This window comes from Leptonychotes weddellii, chromosome 9 (assembly GCF_054177405.1).
Source record: "Leptonychotes weddellii isolate Sample4059 chromosome 9, ASM5417740v2, whole genome shotgun sequence".
NCBI lineage: Eukaryota > Metazoa > Chordata > Mammalia > Carnivora > Phocidae > Leptonychotes > Leptonychotes weddellii.
The window spans coordinates 98,419,314-98,443,878 of record NC_138377.1 but is presented as its reverse complement, the minus strand read 5'-3'; the positions used below and the strand labels follow the sequence as shown (position 1 = coordinate 98,443,878).

General features: G+C 48.3%; 1 protein-coding gene and 1 non-coding gene across 2 annotated transcripts in view; both read right to left on the bottom strand.

Annotated features, from left to right (window-relative positions):
* Positions 1–12,596, bottom strand: part of LOC145723325 (thrombospondin type-1 domain-containing protein 4-like) — an 83,747-nt gene extending 71,151 nt beyond the window's left edge. The window contains exon 1 of the mRNA XM_081829718.1: positions 12,317–12,596. The gene's annotated coding sequence lies outside the window, so the exon portion shown is untranslated. The remainder of the gene's footprint in view (positions 1–12,316) is intronic.
* The window catches only part of LOC102750267 (uncharacterized), a 612,045-nt gene that overhangs the window by 288,478 nt on the left and 299,002 nt on the right, over positions 1–24,565 (bottom strand). The gene's annotated exons all lie outside the window — the stretch shown is intronic.

Here is a 24,565-nt window from a genome sequence, read left to right as displayed (position 1 = left end):
GCACGTACTGCATGGAGCACTGGGTGTTATACGAAAACAATGGATCGTGGATCACTACATCAAAAACTAATGATGTATTGTATGGTGACTAACATAATATAATAAAATTAAAAACTACAAAAAAAAAAAAAAGAGTCCTAACTCCCCACTAGGCCATCTCTGAACACCCCAGTGGGGAGAGGGAGGGATGTCTTATTGATGCTCGGTGAGAATGAAAGTCCAGGCTCCCCTCATATCTCAACTGAGAAAAGAGCCCTCCAAAATGGTCTAGGTTGTCACCATGCACTTAGGAACGAAGAATGAGTGACCCCAGAAATGGAGAAGGTATGGCTGGAGGTCATCCGGCAAGTTCGTGCAAAGTCAGGACTCAATACCCATGCCCCTGGTTCCAAGATCACTTGTCTGTAAACCAAAGAGCTCTTAAAGCGCAGGAAGAATACCAGCCCCCAGCCAATGCAAAATGAAAAGTCTCACTGGCCAAAGGATAGTGGCTGCCTCCTTTCACATCCTGCCAGACCCCAGGCCAGAAAGCACACGTGGTTATGCACCATTATCCTCTAAACAACACAAACAGACGTCTACTCAAGACAGGCCTTCTGTCCAAGACACACAGCAAAGGCACACTCGCGAGCCAAGAGCTACAGTATCACGGTCACCTTCGGGGCTGGTGGTCTTCCATCTGGAGAGGATCCTGGCTTTCCTACCATTGGAATCCCTGAAACCAAGATACACCCAGGAGCTGCAGAACTCAGAGCAGCCAGCAGGCCAGGCGCCCCCCTCCTGGCTGGAGAGCTGGGTCTGCACCCAGCTGGAGGCGCCTGCCCGGGACCTGGGGCCTCTGGTCTGGTCCCAGCGGGCCAGCCAGCGGTCTCAGCCCAGCACTGCTTATTCTTCTGCAAGGGAAAGCTGGTGACCCGGGAAGGGAAACTGCTTTCTAACAGCCTTTGTTTTCATTTCCATTTAAAAAGGTTAGTGACTTTACTGTGTGTGGAAAGAACCAAAGCCACAGTTTCAAAGTGGCTCAGCATGTTTGGGGGCTGACCAAATATACAGAACTTTTGGGTGGGGAGGAAGAGAAAGGGAAGGAGGGAACAAAAGTTTATTCCACGTTCACCATGTGCCAGACATACGTCTGGGTCCTCCTTCCATGCCTTCCCGGGCCTCTACAGTAAAAAGTCAAGGCAAAATCAAGTTCCAAGGCCCTTACCATAGGTCATCATGCTGTTGAGAGTCAGGCAGAATTGCCAGACTCCGCAACAGTATATGATAATAAACAATTTCATGGGATACAATTGGAATCAGGAGATGGAATGACGATAACAATGTGAATAAAGTCATTTGATGCCTAAATTTTGAAATGATACGATTAAAAATTTTTAACGCGTTAGAATAACTACTTAAAGAATTACAGGGGTGCCTGGGTGGCTCAGTCGGTTAAGCAGCTGCCTTCGGCTCAGGTCATGATCCCGGGGTCCTGGGATCGAGCCCCACATCTGGCTCCCTGCTCAGCGGAGAGCCTGCTTCTCCCTCTCCCTCTGCCTGCCACTCTGCCTACTTGTGCTCTCTATCTGTCAAATAAATAAATAAAATCTTAAAAAAAAAAAAGAATTACAAACTGTGTCGAAGTAATTGCCTACCTTGGTATCACCCAAGATGATAAATACCCACAATCGTTTGAATCAATTTGTGAATTAAGCTATATACTCTTATGGGCATTCGGACTTCTACAAGTGATTTTGTTAAGTACTGGGATATTTTAGCATTCACTCTTTTATAATTTAAAACAATTTTCAAGCGCTTTATAGTCAACAAACTCTGACCAGTAGGCCAAACCTGACCCACTGCCTGTTTTGTGGTATCCTCAAATTAAAAAAAAAAAAAAAAAATAGAAAAAAATCAGAAGGATACTATTTTATGACATAAAAATTATACGAAATTCAAACTGAGATATCTGTAGAAAAACAAACAAACAAACAAAAAGGTTTTACTAGAACACAGCCTGGCCCACATCTTGACGTGCTATAGCTCTTCCCATGCTCAAAAGGCAGAGGTGATTCATTGCCACAAAGCCCATCCAGCCTGCAGAGCTGAAATACTAATTCTCTGGTCCTTTACGAAAAAAGCCTGCCGAGCCCTGATCTAGGCCCTCTGTCAAATAGTGGTGCCAGATTAAAAACATACCAAGATGATGATGATGAACCACCACCACCAGCGTGGTTCTTGAGGGAGCCAAAGAGCCAGCATGAGATACTCATCGAGCAATTTATGAGCAACCTTAGAGATAACGCTGATCCACAACGGGAAAAGCAACATTAAAGCAAAACGACACTTTCTGGGAGAATGTATCAAGCACACAGCACGCTCTTTGCATTTATTTTACGGGAACAAAGAAAGTCAATTATGAGAGATCTGAATCCTGTGAGGTCTTCAAGAATGCAGCCCTCCCATCAGACCCAGCAGGCTTCTATTTCCTTCCCCTCCACCCACATTGATTCCCTGTTACGCTGAGGGCCCCCTCAAGTCTCTGAACTCCCACCAGTCAGTCTGATGCCCCTCTCTTGGCCCCCAGCCTTCCTACTGCATAATGTTTATCGCACCCATCATCCTCTAGGCCTGCCCCCTCCCCAAGGCTGTAAGTACCCCCCCCCACCCCCAGGCAGGAAGACCATCTTCTTTATCTTCAAGATGGTAAGTAAGGCACATTGGAGGCCCTTCCTTTCATCACAGAGATGAACACTGTCTCCTCTAACTCTTACGGTGCCTACCGCGATTCCTGGTCCATTTCACACAGGAGGAAGCTGAAGTTCAAGGAGGTTAAGACCACCTGTCCCCAGCCGCACGGGCAGTAAGTGTCAGAGTCAGGACTGGAGTTCACACCGTTGACAACGCAGGGCGCTGCTACCTGAGGGGCCCCAGAGGCTCAGAAAGCACTGGATGCAGGAGTAAGGGACTGCCCAGAGCTGCCCACACGGAACCCGCCCCCACCAGCAGAGGAACACAACCTCGGAAGCTGCGAGACCTCCCGCCCCACTCTGCTGAGAGGAAGCAGCCGGGCACCAAAGAGCACACACTGCACAATTCCATTTCCAGGTGAGCACCTGATGAACGCTCACAGGATTCCCTGTGTGCAAGTCAGGGAGGCCGCACCTCCCCACGCCTCTTGCTAGGAGTGAGGTGCCGAGTTGCCCCAGTGCCCGCCTGAGGACAGAACGGAACCGAAGAGGGAAAGGGAAGACAGAAAACAAGCCCCCCTTCTGTTTCTCAGCACTCCCACCTGAGCCTCCCAGGTGCATCTTCTCTGCAGCGCCTCTGAGCTGCACGGATCGCTATGGGAATGGCTCCGGCTTTGGACCTGGTCATTACATGGCTGGGAACTGAATTTCCAAACAGAACACGAGATGGGGGCGGGAGAAGAAGAGGTGGCGGGGAGAAAAAATAACAGCAAGTTGAACAGGGACCTTGGTAGTTACTAATTTTTTCTTTTTTTTTTTTAAGATTTTATTTATTTATTTGAGAGAGAGAGAAAGCGAGCACAAGCAGGGGGAGCCGCAGAGGGAGAAGGAGACTCCCCGCCGAGCAGGGAGCCCCATGTGGGGCTCAATCCCAGGACCCTGGGATCGTGACCTGAGCAGAAGGCAGACACTTAAGCTACTGAGCCACCCAGGTGCCCCGCTAGTTACTAATTTTTTGATTAGGGAAAAACTAGAAACAACTGAGACCACGAACTAAAATGATGGAATTTGTCATTTATGCCTAAAAATGGGAAGCCTGACTAGGTCAAGAGAAATGTTTACACAAAATCACAGTCTGTAAAAAAGACAGATGTGCATGTGCTTCCAGGCAAATATCAAGGAGAAAACAGAAGGGTGTAAGCAGTTAGTGTACTATGTAGACATGAGAGGGGCCGAGGAGGGCAGAAAGAGGAGGGAGGGAAGTTTTGGTAAAGTTACATGTACAGTAAAAGTCAAGTTAAAAAAAAACATATTTGTGGAATCATAAATTATACAGTCTTTCTGGAAGGCCAATTGGCCCATATGTATCATATACCTTTGGAGTATTTGTATCCTTTGTCCCCCAAACAGCACTAATGCATTAACAGAAGTACCCCAGACACACACAAAACAAGCACTTTTATTTGTAAATAATACTGAAAAACCAAAAACAACATGTCCCCCAATAGGGGGCTGTTTAAGCAAAAAGTAACATTTTTAAAAATACTCTGCAGCCATTAAGAACACCATGTTTTGGAAGAATACTGAATATTTAGTATCTAGGGAAAATGTTTATGATTTAGTGTTAAGTGAAAAAAAGTACTGAACCAAACAATATGTTTAGCATGATACCAATTTTATAAAACTGTGTGTGTGTGTGTGTGTGTGTGTGTGGAGAGAGAGACTACAAAGGCACACATTACAAATAATGGTCATCACTGGATCACTGGTTGGGGAATTATGGATCATTTGTGTTTTTCTGTTATTTCCTAAGTTTTCTATAATAAATATACCTTATCTTTGTAATTGGAAAAAAATCAAGTCTGACTGAGAAACCTAACCAGCAAATCAGCGGTGGTGTAATCTGCAGGCCGAGTTTGCCACCGCGATCCACCTGGGCTACAAGTGCCACAGCCGATGTGCAGCGCCCACGCTGGACGGACTATGACAAAGGTCGCTCCTGAGCCCCCACCCCACGCCACCCCACCCCCAGCCCGCTTCACCTCCCGGGCACAGGTCCACTGCACCCACGCCACCTGTCCAGGACATCTCCCGACAGACTCCACCGACCGCGTGAGCCAAGGGCGGTGCAGCAAGGTGTTTGGAGGAGAGCAACTGGGCATCCCAGGCACCCCGGGCACCCCGGGCATCCCGGGCGTCCCGGGCGCAGCAAGCCAGCCAGGCCCGCACCCACCTGCACCTCCACACTGGCAGGAGCACTCGCTCCACCCGCCCCGACATTTCCGGTTCTCTCACATCTGCCCACGGTAAAGAATGAGCTCTCCTGGATGCTGCATCTGTTTTGAGGCTGGAACTCCAACCCTTCTCTAAGCAAAACCGCCTTAGATTTTACTTTAAGAGTGGGTTACGTGGTGATAAAAAGGAATGAGGTACTGATCCATGCTTCAAGAGGGATGACGACATGAATCTTAGGAAAGAAGCGAGGTGCCGAAGACCACATATTGTAGGATTCCATTTATCTGAAATGTCCAGAATCCAGAGAGGCTGGTGGGGAGGGAGGATGGGGAATGACTTCTAATGGGTATGGAGTTTCTTTTGAAGGTGATGAAAATATTCTGGAATTACATAACGGGTAATGATTACACAACTCCGTGAATAAACTAAAAACTACCAAACTGTATGCTTTAAAATGGTGAATTTTATGGTATGTGAATTACACCTCAATTTTTAAAAAATTGTAAGTGGGTTACAGTTAGACTTTTAAGTGGTTACCATTAGACTTGCCAGTGGGTTACAATTAGACTGAGGCACTAACTAGCCCATTAGTTTGCCCAGAGCACACGGTTTGGAGTCAGATGACTGGAAATTCAAACACCGCTCTGACATCTACTTGCTGTGTGAGCAGGTGCAAGTTCCTTAACCTCTCTGTGCCTCACTTTTCTAGGCTGTAGAATAGGAATAATAATGTCTAGCTCACACGAATTATTGAGAGAACGCAATAACTTAATGCAGGTAAATCCCAGGACCTGATACGGAGCTCCGTAAATGGTAGCTCCTTCTCCTCAGCAGGCCAAAAGATCCCTTGAACTTCAAGCAGAATGAAACCCTGGGCCCTCACTGGAACATCACTAAAATCAAGCAGGCCCTGGGTACTTGTCTGTTCTGACAAAGACACTAAAGGACCCAGAGGCTAGGATGTCAGTACACACCCTCTAATGAGACTCAAAGCTTGAAGACACAGCTCCACGCTGAAGGCTCACCTTATAACCAGCAGTAAACTCCCCCGCCCCCGCAGTCCAAAGGGCCTCCTGTCCACTGTTGGCTGTGACCCTCCTCTCATCCATTAGATAAGTGTTACTATTATTAGCCTCAATCAAGGATGAGGCCATGGGAGTTCAGAGAAACCAGAACAGGGGACAGAGCTGTGACTTGCATCCGGATCAGACTGTCTCCACTGTTCCTAATTCTGCTCGCAAGGCAACTGCCCTCTCTACCCTCAGCCGCTTCGCTTGGGGCCGTCAGGTCACAGCAAGGCTGGCCACGGGCTGGCACGCAGCGGGCATGCCACAGGAGGACCAGGCAGGCGTCCCTGCCCATCCACCGCGTCTGGCCGGGGAGCATGTAGGCAGGGGGCGAGGGGCAGGGCAGTGTCATCCAAAGGGCAGCTGGAGGCCAGGGAGTCAGCAGCAGAGGGAGGGAAGAGGGGGGCCAGAATTCAAGGCATGTGAGGGTCAGGGGTCAAACAAACGAGATCAATCAGAGAGAGCGTCGTCAGTTCCCCCACAGCAAGGCTTAGAGACCTGGAGGAGAAGCTGCTCACGCCCTTCGCAGAGAAGCGTGGTCTCTGGGCTCGGCCCGAAAAGCCGGGGGAACAGGACGGCACTCCCACGGGTCTAAGTCTGCAGTGAGCGCTTTGCGCTCTCGTGCATCTCACCTGGGCTCTATACTATTATTACCCTCATTCCACAGACCGGAAAATCACAGCAGAAAAGGAAACTGTCCAGGAAGCCACAGCTTAGTGGAGGCCAGGCGGGAGCCCAGGGAGCTGGCTCCGCGGGGCTCCCACCCTCAGCATCCCTGCGCCCGCTGCCCGGCCCAGGAGAAGGTGGACCCTACTCCTAGAGATGTGGGCCAGCCAGGGCCACACGCCCTCCTCTCTGTCTTGCAATGACACGTGGTCAGAGGCACTACGTTTCAGGAGGAAAAGTCTGTTTGGCAACTACCAATTTGTAACCTGCTGATAGGATCGGAAGGTTTCCAAGAAGGAATCAGGTAGAGCAGCCTCCCAGCTGTCCATGTATCCATGTTCCTAAGAAATTAATCTCTCTTGACTGAGCCTCCAAGAAAAATGGTTAAGTCAAAGGCGTGGCTTGCCACCCCGCGCCCCCCCCCCACACACCGTGGTGATAAGTGGCTGCATCCCAGCCATAAATCAAAGGCCATGCTCCCCCTTTCATCAGATGCCTGTACATAATTCCCTGGTGATTTCCCTGCTGGGGCTCAGAGGGCCACGGCCTAAAGGGTTAACATCTCATTTCCTCTGTCTTTCAAGCCTTAATCCCCATCCTGAGCTGGGTGCATTCCAAGCCCACCTGGAGCAGGTCATGACGAGCCCCAGCCCACGGCTGGCCCTTCATTTCCCCTGGCAGGAGATTAGATGGGGCGCCCATTAATCACTCATTACTTGGGTCCTCACTGCTGGCCAGCCCTCAGGCAGCCAGCCAGTGGGCGGGGAGGGTGGGGCGGGCCCGCCTGCTGCCCAGCCCAGGCCCCGAGCTGCCCAGGGTCACCTTTCTGCGTCGACAGCCTGGCTCTCTGTCCTCTGGACCACGCCCAAGAGGAGAGGGCCGAGGGAGAACACCGTGGGGTACCACTGAAGGGACCTGCTTCTGCAGGGCTCACCGGAGGGGACAGCGATATGCACAGTGGGAAGATGAGGTAAAAACGGAAAGAGATGAGCAAAAAGAAACCACTCTTCCAGGATAGCTAGCCATCAGCAGAGAACACAGCTGCCCATCTGTTTCTGGGGTTCTTCCTTGAGGAATCTCAAGGAAGGGGAAGGGAGTGGGGTGGGGAGGGGATGTTGAATGGATAATTCATCATCATCATTATTATTATTATTGCACAGCTGCGGGTGTTGATTTGCTGGGTTGGAATATAAGTTTGCAATATTTGGCCCTTCCGACACAAACCCCTGGACTTGAGGGGGCCTGTTATGTGTGTGTATATATATATATATTTATAGCACATGTATTGGGGGCCAACTCTCTGCCAAACCCTGACTGGGTACAGAGAAGGTAAGAGAAACAGGATGAGTACAGGCATTGAGCACCTACTCCATGCTGGGCCTCCCCCTAATGCTTGGGGGGCCTGTCCACCCGTCCTCACACCAGCCCCCCAGGTTTTGGCCATCCCTCTGTCACACATGGCTGAAACTGAGAAAGGGGGCAAAATAAGAGCTTGTAGAACAAAGGAGATGTGTTGGTGAGCAGACCCCACTCTGGGGAGGAAGGGGCGACTCACGAGGCCAGCAGGGAAGGGGGGGCTGGCACGGCATGTTCAGTCCTATTTGGGGGTCCCAGCCCATTTTTTACCTCAGAAAACTTGGGGCTCTGGAACCAACCTACCTGATCCTTCTCCCTCAGCCTTGCTCAGGCCCAGAAATAAATTCACAAGGAGCCTGGTGGGGGCTGGGCTTGCGTACCTTTGCAGGGAGGGGATGGGGAGCATGCAGTTCAGGACTGAACTGAAGATCCCTTTGACTAAAACAGGGCTCTCTGTCTCTGCCTGGCTGGGGCCACGATGCGCCATTGCTCACTCCTTAGAGTCAAGGTCAAGGCCTCTGTTAAAAAAGGACACTGTGACCTGGGATAAAGTGGCTTATTAGCTCATCACCTGTCACTAAAACCTCGCTGTTAAGGCAGCCTAGGGCAGTGGTCCTCAAATCCAGCGTGTAGAACAACCAATCACTTGAGGCAGTCTTAAAAAAATGCCAATTCCCAGGCCCGGCCTCCACCCTGGAATCTGAGTGTCTTCCCAGCAGACCCTAATTCAGATTCAGACGTTCCGCAGACAACCCTTTCAGGAAACAGAAAGATAATGTAAAGAGCACCTGACTTAGGGAGCTGGGTTCTAAGATTTAGGTTCAAAACCTGAGTTGTTGACCCAAGGCAAGTAAGCTGGAGTTTTCTTCCTTGTAAAATGCGGATTATACTGTCTCCCTCACAGGTTGCTGGGAGGATTAAGGCATCAGGCATAACACACCCCAGCGCTCACTAAACGTGACCTGAATGAGGTCATCGGGCCAGCGAGGCTCCAGAAACCAGAGAAGTCAGTTCTGAAGGGCTGGAGAGAGAAAAAAGGGCAACACAGGCCCAGAAGTGAGGAGGGATCCCAGCGTCAGCCCACGGGACCCACAGAGGAGGGAAGGGGCGGTTCCGAAGGAGGGCAAGAGTCCACAAGGCATCCTCCGGCCAGAGAGCATCCCACCGCGGCTCCTTCTTCCCGGCGCCCGCCCGTGTCACGCTATGGCTCCTGGCCTAACACGGCTCATCCACTATTTTCACAGAGAAGAGTCAATAAATACGTATGGAACCCTTACATCCACGCAGATGTAAATACCTATCACAATTCTGCATGCACAGAAGAAGAGAGATAAATGGTTGGGGAAAGGGGAGAGAAGAAGACCAAAGGAAGGAAGGTCCAACCCAGTCGGGAGCTGGCCATGGCCTGGCACCGGGCTACACAGCCTGGAAGGGCTCAGGAAGGAGAAGCCCAGGGGCCAGTCAGGAGAAACTTCAGGATGCCTGGGAGATGAGGCTGGCCCACTAGGACATGTCAGGCTGCATACACAGTAAATGCAAAGGAGGCAGGGGAGCACTTCAGCTGGGTTCAGGGAGGACTGAGACAGGTGTGTGCAAGAGAGGCTGGGGTACACTTCCGGGCAGAACTGAATTTCTGAGCTGCGGTGAGAGCTCACACAAGACCATTATAAACACACTGGGTACATTAGGCAGGAAAGAGGTGGGCTGCTCTTGGATCAGCAGACTTGAATTAAGACAATTCCAATGCCCAGACGAAGACTGATCTTGGCCTTGTCTACCATGTCCATACCAGCACGTTCACGTCGCTAGATCGTTGCTCAATCTCTTCCCTCCGCCTGGCATGCCCTCTCTACCTCCAGCCTTTCCCATCTCTTTGAACTCCTCCTCATGCCTCAAAGCCCAGCTGTAATTTTCCTAGCTCCTCCCATGCAGAAAAATCCTCTCCCTCATCTGCGTCCCCAAGGTTCCGCATTGTTTCATGGTTACTTTTTTTTTTTTTTTTTACATCTTTTTCTCTCCCGGGTGGCTATCTATCATCTGTTAGCCTGTCAACAGATCCAGGGCACGGATATTGTCCTGTTCTGAGTTTAAGCCTCAGCACGTGGTAGCAGTCCCTAGAACACAGCAGATGCCCAAAAATATCGGTTGGAGAAGAATTAAATAGAAGTTAATCCTGGGAGCCATTGTAATTTCTTGAGCAGAATGATGTGGTGAAATCAGAATTTTAGGAATATTAACCTGTCAGTAGGAAAGAAGATGGAATAAAATGAAGAAAGTGATTCGTAGCTGGGAGTCAAGAGGGGAGATTATTACTGTAACCTGGACATGGTTTATGGAGGGGGCAAAGGGAAGGGAGACAGGAAAATGATCCCCTGCGATATCACAAAAGAATATGGAAGGAACTCAGTAATGAGCGGGCTCTAAATGTGGGGGACGGGATGGGGGCATCGAGGGCATTCAAACACTGAGACTCCAGCCAATTGGGAGGCAAGTGCTGTGCAGAGAAATGCTGGGCGGAGAAGGGGGGGTGGGTAATGCCCCATCACTCTAGGATAATTGGATGCAATGACAATAAGCATTTCTAGGCAACAAAACAAAACAAACAAACAACCCCCCAAAAAAAACTCTCAGTCAAAACATCCAACCCTGATCTTACTCCCAAACTCTGGACTGTATTTAATTTTACTCATTTTTTTCCTAGCAGCCAGTTAGAAAGATTTTTCAGGGCAGGAGATATTGACATGGAGGTAAAGAACTACCCGGGTGCTCGGGGCTGCACGTGGCGGCGGTCACGTGAGCTCATCTGACCAGCCCTCCTCAGGAGAGGCCAGCCAGGTGGCTTATTCCGTAGGGACTCCAGGATTCTGATCACCCAAACGCATTTCCCAGGCCGGGACCTCTGGGAAATCCCTGCTCCAGCCCTGCAGAGGTTTATGGGAAAGTCCCAGGACTCCCATCTGCTTCCTCGTATTAATTCCAGGGCTAGGATTTTGTTTTCCAAGGAATTCAGCTATGGTGCCAACAAAAAGCTATAGGAATTGAGTAGTACCGTATTTAAATCGCGTATTTAAAATGTTTGTTTCTTTGTATATGGAGACCCAGTAAGATCCTATTAAGCCCTTCATCACCCCTTAATCAATGAAGTAAAGACATACGCAGGTTGTGCAGGTTTTAAGAGCTGTGTGAGCTTTGAAAAATTTTTAGAATATTACTCAGTGCCTGGGTGCCTTCAGCTGTGCAGACAGTTGGACAAGATGATTTCTTGGACCTCTCTCGGGTCTCCCTCCATGTCTCGTATTCCCAATTCCAACAGGCATCCCACAATCATTTCAGCTACCCAGGTCCGAAGCTTCAGATTCACTTACTGTGCGGCGTGGGGGGGGAGGGGGTGGTCACAAAAGAGACTCGAAGAGACGCAAGCATGCACATTTAATAGGCAGTAGGGGAGGCTGGGGGTGGGGGGGAGCCAGGGCTGGGTGTAGACTGCTTAGGAAACACCAGACCCACAATTTCCAGATGCTAAGTGGGCCTGAGAACGCCCTGAAATCCACTTCCCAAGTTAGGGCTGATGTTATTTCAAAGAAAAAAAATATATGCTAACTTTCAGATCTCTAAAGCTCCACGAGCTACTTCTGGAACAGCCAATTCTATAAGCGCGCCAAGGGACTGCAGGTACTTGGGCTGCACTTGAGGAAGTCTCCGGAGTTGGCGGAAACAACCCATCCACTCCGGCTCCCAGAGGCGCTGGGCTGCAGCGGCTTAGCTCAGACACACACAAGGATTTGAGGCTTTCTAGAAAACGGCGTGGCCGAGGCCCCGGGCTGGGGCTCGATGCGCGCGGACCGAGACCGACCAGCTCTCCGGCCCGGGGCAGAAGGAAGGCGAGGCTGCGGTTGGGGCGCACGGGCTGGGTGTACACTCGCCGGCCCCCCTCGACCCCGGCCCAGGGAGCGCGGGGCCCCGACTACGGAACGGCCCAGGTTGGCTGTCCCTAGAGTTTCAGAGTTGGAGGGTGGCGGGGTGAGTGCTGGCGCTGGGACAGAGCAAATCCCCAAGGAAGGGAAGGAGGGAAGGGAAGCGAAGTGGAAGGAAAGCGAAGGGAAGGAGAGGCGGCACAGCCGTCGGCACGGACCTAGCGCGCGCTGGCTCCCCAAGCCCCGTGTGGGCGCAGCCCCGCGGCGCCCCGGACACACCCACTGCGCCCCGCCGCCCGCGCCACCGCGTCCTGCGGTCCAGAGCGGGCCCGAGAGGAGGGCAGCGGCCCCGGCCGGGTCGGGGCGCAGGGGGCGCGGGGCGCGCGGCGCGGGCGGCTCTGCTCACCTGGCGGTCCGCGTCCCGGATCGGCCGGCGGCCGCCTCGCCTCACCCCCGCGTGCTTCCCGGCGCCGGGCAGCCCCGAGCACGCCGCATGGACGGCCGCCGCCGCCGCCCCGCGCCCGCCCTGCACGGGCTCCCGCTGCGCCCGGTTCGGCGTCGGGCTGAGCGGGCGGCCAGAGGCTCGGGTGCGCGCGGAAAGCTGTGGCTCGGAGTTTGCGATCGGAGAACCGGGATCCGCGCTCCTTCGGTCCCTCCTCCCTCCCCCACTCGCGGCCTCCCGCTGTCATCTGGAGCCGCTCCTGTCGCCCCCTGGCGGCCGCCTCGGGAAGGACCGACCCCCAATCCACCCCCTGCGACCCCGGAGGGGCCCCTTGCAAACCGGAGCGGGACTAAGCCCTGGGTACCAGGACAACAGACATCATCCGGTAAAGAGGAGGACAGTCTAGACAGAAGGGTGGCGAGAGTGGAAGGAAGCGTGGTCCGGATTGGCCAGGACCCGCTGGGGGAGAGGAAGAAGGGCTAAGACCAGGAGGTAAAGGAGGGCCAGATGGTGGAAGGCCTTGAATTACGGGTTCATCTTATCCGGAGGTTTGTGGGAGCCACTGAAGGACTGAGGTCCAAGAGGGACAGGTGCATCCTTGTGTTTGGAACAATCATTCTGGCTGCAACAGGATGGGGCTGAGGCTGAGGCTGGGAGCCAGCAAGAAAAATGTCGCTGTAAACCAGAGCAGGGAAGAGGACAGGACTCTAAGGATAGGGAAGGAGGAGCCCTCCTCTAAAGGCCACAGAGGTCACCCTCACTCGCACACTCACATCCAAGGTAAGACTCACTGGGCTCCCGAAGGCAACAGAAAAGGACCAGAGCCCTCAAGTTATCATCAAGGGGCATGAGGTAGACATGAAACACACTCCAGGGTGATTCAGCATTGTTTCTTGCCTTATTCAAGTTACCAGTGTGGGAAGGAAAAAGCCTGCTGCAAACCACCCCCCCCCCCATCATCATCATCATCGAACTTTGGTCTGTATATCCAAGCCTTTCCAGTAATGTCCCAAGGAGGGCATGAGGAGAGCTAGTTAAAGGCAGAAAAAGTGCTGGAGCCCCGTGTCTTGGTTCCTAACGCAGTGCTCTATTCCTTACATTCAAACGGAGATGATGGCAGCTGATGAGGTAGGAAGTAGTGGAAATGAGCCTCCTCCCCAGGAGGGGGTGGGAAGGACCTAGGCAGTCTCCCTCAGAATGAGTCAGCCTGTCGGTCCTGCCTCTAAAGCCTGTCTGCAGGAGCTGTTTTGAAAGTGCAGGTGCACAGCAGGCGGATGGAGGTGGCTGCAGACGGCAAGCTCCCTGCCCATAGCCAGGCTGGACGGGGATGGGTGTGGTGTGTGGGAGCAGAAAGGAGAGCAACGGCCAAAAGAACTCTGAGTGCCTGCTACTGGCCAGCCGCCTGCGCAGAGCCAGTTCTGACTGATCCGTGCTGGTTCAAATGGGAGGAAATAATTCCACACTTGATCAAACAGAGTTTGATTGGAGGCACCTGGTGTGAGTGGGATTAAATTAATTCCCAGCGTCACAGGTCCCATGGGTCCAGATTAAGGGGATCTAACAGCTCTCGTAAATTCTGACCAGTTTAAATCATTTATACCACATTGTACTTAATGCCACTGAATTGTACACCTAAAAATGGTTGAAAGGGTCATTTTTATGTAATGCATATTTTACCACAATTTAAACAAAGCAAAACTAATAAAATGTGTTCAAATCGGATTGATTCATTAATTCATTTAAAAGACATATACTGAGGGGCGCCTGGGTGGCTCAGCTGGTTAAGCGACTGCCTTCAGCTCAGGTCATGATCCTGGAGTCCCTGGATCGAGTCCCGCATCGGGCTCCCTGCTTGGCAGGGAGCCTGCTTCTCCCTCTGACCCTCCCCCCTCTCATGTGCTCTCTGTCTCTCTCATTCTCTCTGTCTCAAATAAACAAATAAAATCTTTAAAAAAAAAAAAAAAAGACATATACTGAGTGCTACAGATGAAATGAAGAAATGTTCCAGTCCAAAAGAAGCTCGGAGTCAGGTGGGAGAGGTGCCGTATAGTCAGGAAATTATACTAACAGGTGGTATCATTGGGGGGTATACAGAAGTCTCTGAAGACTGCTGGGACGGGAGCAGAAATCTAGGATGTTCTGCTTGAGCTGAGTCGTCAAGGATGAGGGGAGTTCTTCAGGCAGTGCCTGGTATGAACAGGCCTTAAGAGCAAGGATATGGATTTTGCAAAAACAAGCTTTAGACTTACAGATAAATTACAAGACTAGTACAAGGAATTCCCTTGTATCTTCCTCTTCCCTTAATGTGAACATCTTGCATAACCAAAGTGCAGTTATTATTGACCAGACTAGACCCAGCTGACCAAGGCTGCTTCTTCAGAGCAAATTCTGATCCACTTCAGACTGGGTCAAATTGTAGAGATCGTATTTTGCTTAACTGTCACAAAATGTTCTCTTTATTTATTTTTTATAGACATTTATTTTTTTAATTAATTTATTTATTTGAGAGAGAAAGAGAGAGAGCACACTCAAGTGGAGGGAGGGGCAGAGGGAGAGAATCCTCAAGCCGACTCCGCGCTGAGCATTGAGCCCAACGTGGGCCTCCACCCCAGGACCCTGATCATGACTTGAGCCTAAATCAAGAGTCAAGCGCTTAACTGACTGAGCCACCCAGGCACCCCAAATGTTCTCTTTATTTAAAGTCAAGGCTGGGGCGCCTGGGTGGCTCAGTTGGTCATGCGGCTGCCTTCAGCTCAGGTCATGATCCCAGGGTCCTGGGATCAAGCCCCACGTCTGTTTCTCCCTCTCCCTCTGCCTGCTGATCCCCCTGTTTGTGCTCTCTCTCTTTCTGTCTAATATATAAACAAAATCTTTTTTAAAAAAAGTCAAGGCTATACCGTGAAATCCAATCTCATTTTAAACAAAGATATTTACATTATGCATAGGCACCAGTGAATATTAATTATGCTAAAAACAGCAAGCTTTTCATCTTTCAGTCCCACTGTATTTCTACTTTTATCTGAGTGCGTATGTATGTGTAAAATCAGAGAGGCAGGATTTGGTCCTTCCGTATGAGATAAGCTACTAACCCTTACCAATAAAGAGGGCAAAGAAGAGCAGGCGCCTCAGAGTAGTAGGGGTCATCTAGCCCCAGTGACTTCCTGGCATGTCAATGTCTTCCATATACAACATCTTGGAGCATGAGTTGTTAATTACGCTCTTGCATATCTGCAATGACAGGTGCTCACTACCTAATAAAACAGCTCATACTTTTGTTGGAGGCTCTCTGTTAGAAAGCCCCTTTTCATTTTGAACTGAAACCATTCCCCTGTAACTACTAGCCTGACCTCTTGAAATGACAGACAAAAAAACATAACTCTTCAGTCGTGTGTCAGCTCTGCGACATGTGGGACAGCCCTAGGTTATACCTGTGGTCCTGGTGTAATAAGTAATAGTGCCCCTTCGCTCCATTGGTTGTTTCAGTTGTGATGAGAAAGCCTCTGGTCATCCTACAGAGGACTTCCACTGCCCCACCTGGCTAAGTGTGCCCCCTGCCTAGAGCCGCATCCTGGGCGGTCAGTCATTCCTCCAGCGAAGTGTTGGCGCGTGGGAAAGGCTCCCGAATGCTTGAGGAAGAACAGCCTACTGCTGAAAGCCACTTCCTGGGATTTCAGAGCATGTGGAACCAGAGTAAGAGCCAAGTGTGAACAGACTCCAGGAAGGAAACCTAGGACAAGCAGATCTTTGTGGGGGAGATTTACCAGTAACCCAGCTTCTGTACTTCACTAATAAGCACCGACCAGAATCCTTTTACCAGCAGAACATTTCTTGGGGCTAGAATTCCAAAAATTACACTTTGAAAAACTGCTTTACACTCTTTTGACAAACACCAGTGTTTTCATCCTAATGGCATTTCAGGGGGTTGTGTCCCAGCAGGGAAGGAAACCCCTGTATTATCCCTCCTTTGTTAACATTGGAAGGTTGAAGGGAAACAGACACATACTCAAACCCCTAATTTCAGGCTCCAGCGAGGTACCAGGATCCATCACAATGCTTATACAATTGTGCCTTTTACTTTCTTGGTTGTGCCTTTGCAGACTGTAAAGTCAAGGCAAGCTTGTGCCCAGCAAATAATAAGGAAATAAGGGAAACACAAAAACACAACACAACACAACCTGTTGTGAGCTGGTAAACTTGTCATCTGTGGTTTTAAGCTGTTTCTAAGTGCCTCGGATGAGTACAAAGGAGCCTTTCCTCCCCTTCTTGCCTCCTGAGTTCACTTCATTCACTTCTCCCTCCAGGGGATCTGGGATGTCAACCTAAAAACCAAGTCCCAAGCTCGCATGCCCCTGGCCTGGGGCTGCCCCCCTACTTGACCTGTAATCCACAGCCGTGCAAGAGAGGAGCTGTGGCCACCAGCTTGGAGGACAGAAGCAAATGGCTTCTAGATGGCATATCAAGGTTTCCTAACCAGCGTCAGAGTTGACAGGCCACATTTCAGATTACCTAATTCTTATTCCCTCTCTCCCTTCGCTCTTATCCCTTCCTGCCCCATGTCTGGTCAGAAGAGATAGGAAACTTCGTGTTACCTGGTACAAGACAACTTTTGGAATCCCAAATATTCAGATTATTTCTCTCTTCCCTCTTGGAGAGTGATAATACTCACAGCTCAAAGGCATCACCCAGCCCGAAGCTGCTTCTCTCCAGGAGAGGCAACGCTGAGCAAGAACGAGAGTGGACACCACATCCCCCAGGGTCACGGGCTCCCTTTGTCCATCTGGCACCAGTCACCTAGATGAAGACAATCGCCATTTACAGACTAAGTTCACGTGCTAGCACCTCCTCCCAGACACGACTGATCGATCATCCTTTTATTCATCCTCCCAACCTATACTGATTAAAGCTGACAACGAATGATTGCAGGGAGAATGAGAAAAGTTAGCCAAAGTAAAAAGAGGCCAGCATTGGAGAGACTGTTCTAGACAGAAGGTAGCACGTTTGCAAAAGCCCCGGGAGAGGCGTGGCACACACAAGGAGCAGAAGGAAGGGAGTGTGGCCAGGACTCAGAACCCAAGAGAGAGGAGGGAAGTGGGGCAGGGATGGGCTGAGGTCTGACTGTGCCAAGCTTTGCAGGCACGGCTCATAATTCCTTGACCACCACAAAGGCACAGGGGTGTCCCATCAGAACAGATACAAGGAGTGGGGTCCTGGAGCCCCCTGCTGCCCTAGATGCTGGATTGGGGGGGCGTCTAGGGGTTCCAGAGTGGAAGAAGGCAGGAGACAGCTTTGGGTAGTGGCCATTATTCTAACCAATATAGAAGTATATCATTTTGTAAATGATATTGCACAAATCTGTTAAAGTTTGGTGATGCTTATGTCCATTTTTGTAAGTTGGGTTATTTTCAAATGAGCAAGAGGAGGCTTCTGAGGGGGTTTAAGCAGGAGCTGACATGATCAGATCTGTGTTTATCCAAAGGGAGAGGGAAAAAAATCCACTTTGTTATTTAAAAAAAAAAAAAAGGTAAGACAAAAACATCATTCCACAATTCTTTTGTAATGAAAAAATTAAATGCAAAATAAAACAAATCCATCATCCTAAAGGAATGCCTTGTGTCTGCCTTCCCATGCTTCCTGGGAGACTCTCCTAATAAGGCCTTGTCCTTCACCCATTGCCCATGCTGACCTTGTGACCAGTGCTGCAAGCCTCCCAGATGGCCTGGGGGTGAGGGGTCTCAGTGCAGGAGGCTGCTTCTCTGTTTGAGGGTAATCAGCTTACACTGCGCCTGAAATTGCTGTCACCTTGGCCTCCCTGGCAATTTTCCCTCTTTAGCAAACTGGCTTTCTTGTTGAATTAATTAATTTTTATAAAGTCTCAGAGATACTGCATAGCCAGCAAACCCTGGCCAGATGTGGTTTGTATATAAACCCAGGCCACTACGGGCTCACAAAGTCAGTCTACAAGTTCATTGCTTTATCTTGCCTACTCACTTTCATCTTGCCTCTCTTCAGTATACAGAGGCCCTACCAGACTTTGCTACCAAGATGTTCATGGCTCCTGTGTTCCTTTTTTTGTTTTTTCCTTTAGTGTTTCCTGTGTCACTGTTCTCTGCACGATGGAGTCTTCTACCTGCAAGAAGCAGTTCCGTGTAGTAAAAGCAAGCAGTCAGCCCCCCAGCCTCTATACCAGCGTCACCCACTGGCCACGTCATCATAGGAATCACCAACCCGAGACCTGTAGTCACCTTGTCTATAAAATGGGAGGAAGGTATTTATATGTTGGAAGAAAAGGGGACTGGCTCACCCCAAGTCTTAAAGCCCCTTCCAGCTCTCCGATCTATGATTCTCTCAGAAACTCTGCAACAGGGAAATTATGTGGCTCATTTCGGATCCATCTGGGAAAAGATGACATACACAGAGAAGTATGTGACTTCTTTTTTTTTAAATTTCAAGCTGCATTTGAAATGGTTTCTTTCATTTCCACCCCTCATAAGTCCACAGATGGAGGAAACTAGGGGTCTCGTGACTTCAGAAAAAGCCATCACAACCACTAACATCATCTTGAGTTCCAAATCTCATACACACTGAAGCTGAGGATTTCAGGGCCTACTCAAAGCATATTTAATCTAATCGAGTGGTGTTTTTTCCTTTTTTGGGGTTAAAGCAAGAACACTGCTAAGTCTCCTTCATGGGCTTGTGCAGAGGCTCAGCCCAGCAGTATGGACATGAGCTTCTACTACTACTTATGCCTCTTTCTAGAACTTTTCTACGGATTTCGGATTTGTTCAGGAAGAGTTCTGAGACCTGAGAAGCATTTCTTCTAAAGCGTTTGGAAGACTGCAACCTCCAAGGACCAGCTGCCTGAGGCTGGAAGGGGGCTTACTGCCTCACCTCTTAGGTCTTGTACCCATCACAGAGAAAGCCATGTGAAGGCACAGGTCTTTAGACAAGGCAGAGCTCCCCCTGCATCAGCTGGGCTACTTAAGGGCATGTTTCCCAGGAGTTGGGGAAGCAAATGGAAGTCTTCAGTGTAGAGGGAACAGGAAACTAACTTACAATTCAGAAAAAAATAGTAACAGCTTGTTTTAATCAGGTTTAATCACTTAACCTGTCTGTACCTCAGTTTCCTCGTCTGCAGAGGGGGACTAAACACTCACTGCTGACTTCTCTCAAGTGGGGAAATGGGTTGAGAGTACTGTTTTTAAAGATTTTATTTATTTATTCATGAGAGACAGACAGAGAGAGAGGCAGAGGGAGAAGCAGACTCCCTGCTCAGCAGGGAGCCCAAGCTGGGACTTGATCCCAGGACCCTGGGATCATGACCTGAGCCGAAGGCAGACGCTTAACCGACTGAGCCATCCAGGCGCCCCAGGTTTGAGAGTACTCTCATGCCCTGTACCTTCCCTTTTAGAATTGTAAGTCTAAGAGAAGTTGGACTGTGTGTGTACTTGTTCTGTCTCTTTTTTCTGGCTAGCTGTACTGCCATTCTTCCATTGTCATGGGAACATTCCAAAGGATGGATGAAGAGTGCAGGATCAAGCAGGGAACAAACATAAGCAAGAACAAGCATGTAGATTAAGACACCAACTTCTTCTGACCCAGTTCTATGAGTGGAAAATACCACACAGTGAGAAAAAAGCCACATCACCCTGACATGCATGCAATTAGATATTGTGGTGCAGGTCAGAGGTCAACCCAAAGGGCTTATTTTTCTTTTTTTCTTTTTCTGTTTTTCTTTTCTTTCTTTCTTTTTCTTTATTTCCTTCTTTCTTTTTTTTAACAGGTTGTTTCAAGAAGAGAGAGAAAAAAGAAACACACTTTCACAAGATTAACTTTAATTGGGGTCAAACTTTTTACTTGTCAGCATCTGAAGTTCCCTTGAAGCTAATAAGAACCATCTTCTGTGTGATGGTTTCATGAAGAAGAAACATCTGACTTATGGAAGATGTGGGGGTTTTATAGTTAAACAAACGTGCACCTGGATCCTTGCTCTGCTAACTTATTAACTGTGTGACTATGGAAAAATGACTTGATGGAGTCTGAGTTTTTCGACTCCTAAGCGGAGATAATAATTCTTAAGCGCACGGTTTGGGTAGTCATTACTGAGGTTCACCATTTCCCCCTTAGGGGGAAGAGAGAATTTAACTTCCCTGTCCCCTTGTCCCACAGTTAAGTGTGGCCATGTGACTTGCTTTGGCCAATGGAATGTGACTTCTCTTTCTAAAAATTGAAAGAAGGGAGGGAGGGAGGGAAGGAAAGAAGGAAGGAAGGAAGGAAGGAAGGAAGGAAGGAAGGAAGGAAGGAAGGAAGGGCTAGCTTTCAGTCTTAGTGTACAAATCATGTTCCCTTCCCACTGATGTTGTGATCGTGGAAACCATGGTTAAGATGTGGCCTTGGTTAGCCTAGGTCTCAGAGGTCTCTGAGGAGCAAAGCACCCCCCTGCCTTATTGTGTAAGCATGTGTAGCATCTTTTGTTGTGTTAAGCCACTGAGATATGGACTTATTACTGCAGCACCACCTAGCATACTGTGATTGATACAGTGGTTGTTACAATAAAATATGATGGTGTTTGCAAATACAATTTGGCAACAGCACAGTGCTTCGAAAGTCTTGTTACTTCACCATACAGAGGTAATTGTGCTGATTAGGAGGCCCGTGCAAATTCTTGCACAGGTCAGGTGGCCACAGAAGGCTGCAATTTCACCCCCAGATTGTCTCCATCGGGGGCTAGAATCAGGAAGATCCAGAAAAATCTCCCCCAGTGGGTCTGCCATGGTGACCAAAATACCACCTCTGCCTTTGAATAAACTCCAGATAGAGGGCCCTGAAAGCAGGCTGCTTAGGGGGAATTCACCAGGCTCTGGGGAGCAGAGTGAAACTCAGGAAGGGGGGAGGACATAGTGAGGGAAGCGGTTTGCAGGGCAGGGATGCAGAAGTGAGGCCGGAACCGCGGTGGGAAGTCCTTGGTCGTGGGAGGCTTAAGCACACCTCTGGACACGGTCCCTGCCTCTCCTCTCTTGCCATGCCAGCTTGTCTTCCCTCCCATAATCATTTTTCTTCCTCACACCTTCCACAATAACTTCCCTGGGAGTGATTCTTTATGCCACCCCAGTCGGACCTCTGACTCTCAACTCCAGGCTCCCATTGCCTAGATATTTTGGCAGGCTCTTCCCATCGATGTGTTATGGACAGAACACAGAACATATCCCCTCCCCTCCTGCCACCTGAACCCCTGTTTTCCACTCTACACTCCATGTCTGGGTGAAAGCCACCTTCTCCCAGTCATTCAAGCTCAAAATCTCAGAGTTCTTATGGTCTTCTCAGAGCATTTTTTCCCCCATTAATGTGAAAAAGGAGGATACAAATAAGAAAAACCACTGAAAGTATTGTGCAGGCCTAATGAGGTTGTGGTTCAATCTTAGTGTGAATGCGTTCCTTTGAGAATTTGTCTTTGGGAAAAATGCCTCTAATTATAGATTCAGAAAATAGGATGTGGATAGCCTAACTCTTTTAGGTCATAACAAAGAGCTATTACTGACATTTTTTAAATGCAACTTTTTCTTTTGCAATAAATCCATATATAAAGACAGCATTTTTCACATAGCAAATGATGAATGATTTAAGAAGCAAAAGGAGACACTATTAATTCCAGAAAAGCTAAAATAAGGGGAGACACACTAAATACAACTATAAATCCTGGACAGACTAGATGGAGCAGGTATCTGAGGGCTCCAAAGCATAGACTGTAGCCTGCAGGTCGGGGAAAGGGACCAGAATGCAAAGTTCCACTAAACCAGCAGTGAGTTTGCCATTCTTCTTTTCCTCCAGTGTTGCCCAGCCTGGAGTCAATTGCAGTCAGAAACTTAGATGTGTGCTCCAGAAGCAGACAGAAGGAGCTCCAAAAGAAGTCTTCTCTTTCTGGTTCAAGAAACAAGAAAGGGGATTCCTAAGAGTCAGAGAGAGAGGGAGAAATCCTCTGGGTTTTGTTTCTTTTTTTCCAGCCTTGCCCACTGGCAGGTGGCAGCCATGGAGGTGGGGGTGGCAGTGGCAGTGAGCAGACCCCTAATGGGGGAACTGTTCTATTTGAGCAGAGGAGAAGTGATCACATGAATGTGCAGCAAATCTTCATTCTTCCTCCCCTCCCCCCCCCGTCTTCCTGTCCTTTGGCTCAAGATACAGAAACAGTTACAGGAAGCATGTGGCAGAGCAAGGAAACTAAATCCCAAGCTTGCTGGCTGGAGGGCTCAGAGTGGAGGCTCCACAGAGCCAGAGAGTGTTGCAGAGATCATAGAGAATGGAGAAATTAAGAAAAGAAATCCCATAAACTGATGGATGAACTCCTGGGCTCCCCTCCAAGCTACACATGTGTGGATCTGACCCTAAACAGCATACCACACAGGTTTTGAGGACTGAACTAGAGGGTAGACCATGATCCAGGCCCAAGACTGGCCACTGCGTAGCTCACACACAAGACTCATCTGAATGGCACTGCACTTTAAAAACAGAACTGATGTTGGAACCAGAGGAACCACAGAGGAATGTTGGAACTTACAGCCAGAATAGAACCTGCTCCATAGCCTGCTTAAAAAAAAAAAAAAAATCAGTGTTCCTTTTAGGACTTAAACCAGACTTAGAGTCTCATAATATAATATTCAGAAGGTCCAGGATATAAACCAAAATCACTCAGCATATAAAGAACCCTGAAAGTCTCAACTGACAAGGAAAAAGACAAAGAACAGATATCAACCCTGAGAAGATTTTTAAAGTAGTGATTATAACCATGCTCCAAGAAGTAAAGGCAAGCACTCTTGAAACAAATGGAAAAATAGAAAGTCTCTGCAAAAAAGAAGATATAAAGATAAACCAAATGGAAATTTTAGAACTGAATAGTACAATAACTGAAATAAAGTCAGTGAGTGGAAATAACAAGGATAAATCAATAAAAATTATCTAATCTGAACAACAGAGGAAAAAATTGGGGGGAAAAAAACAATAACTAATAGCGCCTCAGGGATCCCTAGAAAAATACCAAAACATTTAATATTTTTGTTAATAGACTCCCAGAAGGAAAGAAGAGTGTTGATTGGGAACAAATATCTTAAGAAATTATGGTAGAAAAACTTACATATTTCACAGAAGACATAAACATACAGATTGGAGAAACTCACTGAACTCCAAACAGATAAAATCAAAGAAACCCACACATCATACTCAAACCAATGAAAGAAAAAGTCCTGAAAGCAACCAAAGAAAAATGATGTATTTCAGACAGGAGAACAAAGGTTCACATGAATGTTCATTTCTTATCAGAAACCATGGAAACTGGAAGGAAGTAGAAGAACATTTTAAAGTGCGGAGAGAAGAGAACTGTCAGCCCAGAATTCTATATCCAGTGAAAATATCCTTCAGGAATGAAGATGAAATAAAGACATTCTCAGTTAAAGGAAAAGGAAGAGAATTCATTGCCACCAGAACCATTCTCTAAGAAGTGGTAATGAAATTCTTTGTAATAGGAAATTACAGAGGAAAATCTGTAACAATAATGAAGGCAGAACAACTGAAAAGGCAAATATCTGGGAAATATAATAGAATTTAAGTTCTTTAAAATATATACGACAGCTGAAAGCAGAAGTTATAACACTGTCTGATGGAGTTGTCAATGTATACAGATGTAATACTATGATGAGTACAACATGAAAAGGGATGCCAGAGGCACTTACATGATAATAAAGTTTCTATAATTCACTTGAAATTGCAGAATAGAATTCCACATAGGTTGTGAAAAGTTAAGTATGTGTGTTGTATTTCCTAGAGCAACTACTAAAAATGTTTCCTTTCAAAGAGCTATGGTAAAAATCTCAAAAGGAAACTAAAACAGAATACAAAAGTATTTGAGTAATATGAGAAAAGATAGGAAAGGGAACTTGAAAAACAGATAACTAAAATGGTGATTTAAGTACAAACCTATCAATTCTTCTATTAAATGTAAATGGTGTAAACACATATACCAGTTATTTGTTGCAGTGAAACAAATTGCCAAAAACTTAGCTTAAAACAATGTTATCTCCAGGGATGTCCACTATCACCACTGCTATTCAACATAGTATTGGAAGTCCCAGCCACAGCAATCAGACAACAAAAAGAAATAAAAGGCATCCAAATTGGCAAAGAAGAAGTCAAACTCTCACTCTTTGCAGATGATATGATACTTTATGT